Raw genomic sequence first — 3,145 nt, 5'->3', positions numbered from 1 at the left:
TTCTATATTGATGAACTATTTGTGGTTTTGTTAAAAAATTATAAACATAGCAATAATATATACTTGGAGAACAAATTATATTTTCCTTTAATGCTCAGTATCTAGTTACAAATCATAAATGCATACCCTAGGGGAAAAAATGAACCTCCAACTTTGTATTAGGACTAGTTATTTTGAGAAATTAATTAATTGGGAAAATATGGATACCTATTTCATAATGCCCAGAACCTAGTTTAAGTATAAATTTAATATTCTACCAGAAGACTTCAAAAAAAGAAAAGAAACAAGATAGAAACTTCTGGTTCTGGAAGGAAAACATCCATGAAAGCCTGATTTTCTGCAGAAGATGAAGCTTTGAGTAACATGCCAAAAAGGCAGAGGCAAGGATGACAGTAAAATGAGTTGCCTGGGCAAAAGCAAGAGATATACACATGAGCAAACTGGAACAATGAAAAGAGTTGGATGAAAAATCTGGCAAAGAGTATGCTAAAAATTATACAAGGCCTTTATCTTGAAATTCTGCTCTGCAACAAACACCCTAAGTGGAAACTGATCCAGATAAGGAAGTGGGGACACCAGCAGCTTAATAGGTCCAGACACCTAACTGAGTGACTTGTCTTTCTCTAAAGTGAAAGAGAAATATAAGAAAGCCGTGGTTTCCAGTGCATAGTTATACAACAAGAACAATTTAGCCCACCAGATAGATACCCTCAAGCTTGTTATTGAAGAACAGGAGGAACAGATGGTGGAATTTTATAGAGATAATGAAGAATGATCAAAGAAGATAGAAAGACAGAAACATATGTGTAGTGCACTGCAGCATACAATGGATAAACTTAAGCCCTTTGACAAAGGGATGAACTTATTGTAAACATGGCTTAGTTATAATCCCCAATGGCACTTGCAGTGGTAATGTCAATCATGAATCAGTGGTTGAAGCCATCACTGTTGTGTCTCAGGAAGCTGCTCACGTCTTGGGATCAGCAAGAAAGGGGCCACATAAAACTACAAAAACCTGCTGGAGAAAAGAAAGAGCTACGATCACAGTTTAGGAAACTGAAGTTGCAGTAAGAGAAAGAATAGCAGGAGTCCTCCAGGGATGATGGTACAGCAGGTGACTTGGTGGAGCTGCAGAAAGGCTCAGACTTGCAGTTCCTCAAAATACAGAGAGATGCCAATAAGCAAATTAGTGAAAGTTGAAGATGAACTCAGAGTAGGAAAGGGGAAAGTACAATGAGAGTTTATAAACAGCACTGGACAAGATTGAGGAGATGGAGATGACCCACAGCCACCTCAACAAGTGTCTAGAGAAGGTGAAGTCAATAGGAAGGCACTTGTGGCCCAGCAATAGGAAAACCATCCCTCAACCTGGGTGGTGCTCTTTGAGGCCCTGCCCAGAGGTACTGACTCTTTTTGTCCATTGACACAAACTGTTTTCAGTACTGTTTGAAGTTTGTCATTAAAACAGGAACCTTTTATATTATAATTTATGAGAGAATAAAGCAGGTTTAAGTCTTCAAAATAAAACAGATGTTTTGTAGTTTGATTCTAGACTAAAACTAATTCATGCTGTTTTATTTTTTATTTCCACAATTTTAGAATCAAGTTTACTCAACATTTTCCCCCAGCTGCTTCAGTGATTGTACACTTGGAGGTGTTAAATTAAAAGTTCACAAGATCAGGCTGAGCACCGTGGCTCACGCCCACAATCCCAGCAATTTAGGAGGCCGAGATGGGAGGATCATGAGGTCAGGAGATCGACACCAACCTGGCTAACATGGTGAAACCCTGTCTCTACTAAAAATACAAAAAAATTAGCTGAGTGTGGTGGCACACACATGTAGTTCCAGCTACTTGGGAGGCTGAGGCAGGAAAATCGTTTGAACTTATGAGGCAGAGGTTGCAGTGAGCTGAGATTGCACCACTGCACTCCAGCCTGGGCAAGAGAGAGAGTCTTCATCTAAAAAAAAAATAGAAAGAAAGAAAGAAAAAATCATAAGATCTATAAATTTAGAAACAGAGACTTATAAAGGATTGCAATCTGCAAGGTGGCCATCCAGCAGGCTGGAAAGCACAGCCTCTGGCAAAGACCAGAGACAGACACTTTGAAGGAGGAAGGGTTTAGGGAGGAGCTTTATGCTGAATGGGTTGGCTAAACACACATATTTAACAGGTAAAGGAGTATCTGCTAATATTCAGGAAGGTGGTCCTAATGTATGTGTATTTAACAAGCATGCATATAACACATAACCTACATTCACTATGGGGTGGACACTTAACATTTAAGTGTATTACAATTAGGCCTTAAACATCTAAGAGTCATTTCAGGACACAAAAGCACTCAAGTACGCAGCTTCTGTAAACTGGCCACAACCAGTCCATGGTCAGTGGTTTTCTTAATCATTTCTATATATTGAGAAACATATAGAAATATATTGTATATACTCTATATATTTCTATATTGAGAAATAAAGAAATGATTAAGTGGAAATACAGAAATGACTAAGTGGTAATTTCTATATTTCCTTCATTTTGAAATGTACGATTAAAGGCAAGGATTGTCGTAGCAATGCGGGCTCTTCTTTGGTTACATATGAACTTTAAAGTGGTTTTTTCCAATTCTGTGAAGAAAGTCATTGGCAGCTTGTTGGGAATGGCATTGAATTTATAAATTACCTTGGGAAGTATGGCCATTTTCACAATATTGATTCTTCATATCCATGAGCATGGAATGTTCTTCCATTTATTTGTGTCCTCTTTTATTTCGTTGAGCAGTGGTTTGTAGTTCTCCTTGAAGAGGTCCTTCACATCCCTTGTAAGTTGGATTCCTAGGTATTTTATTCTCTTTGAAGCAATTGTGAATGGGAGTTCACTCATGATTTGGCTCTCTGTTTGTCTATTATTGGTGTATAAGAATGCTTGTGATTTTTCACATTGATTTTATATCCTGAGACTTTGCTGAAGTTGCTTATCAGCTTAAGGACATTTTGGGCTGAGATGATGGGGTTTTCTAAATATACAATCATGTAATCTGAAAACAGTGACAATTTGACTTCCTCCTAATTGAATACCCTTTATTTCTTTCTCTTGACTGATTACCCTGGTCAAAACTTCCAACACTGTTGAATAGGAGTGGTGAGAGAAA

At 37.9% G+C, this 3,145-nt stretch overlaps 1 pseudogene; it reads left to right on the top strand.

Annotated features, from left to right (window-relative positions):
- Positions 1-260: 260 nt before the first annotated feature.
- Positions 261-1,200, top strand: LOC108525682 (leucine-rich repeat flightless-interacting protein 2-like; annotated as a pseudogene).
- The last annotated feature ends 1,945 nt before the right edge of the window (positions 1,201-3,145 follow it).

Source organism: Rhinopithecus bieti, unplaced genomic scaffold, assembly GCF_001698545.2.
Source record: "Rhinopithecus bieti isolate Rb0 unplaced genomic scaffold, ASM169854v2 repeat_3389, whole genome shotgun sequence".
NCBI classification, from domain to species: Eukaryota; Metazoa; Chordata; class Mammalia; order Primates; family Cercopithecidae; genus Rhinopithecus; species Rhinopithecus bieti.
This window is presented reverse-complemented; position numbering and strand designations above follow the sequence as displayed.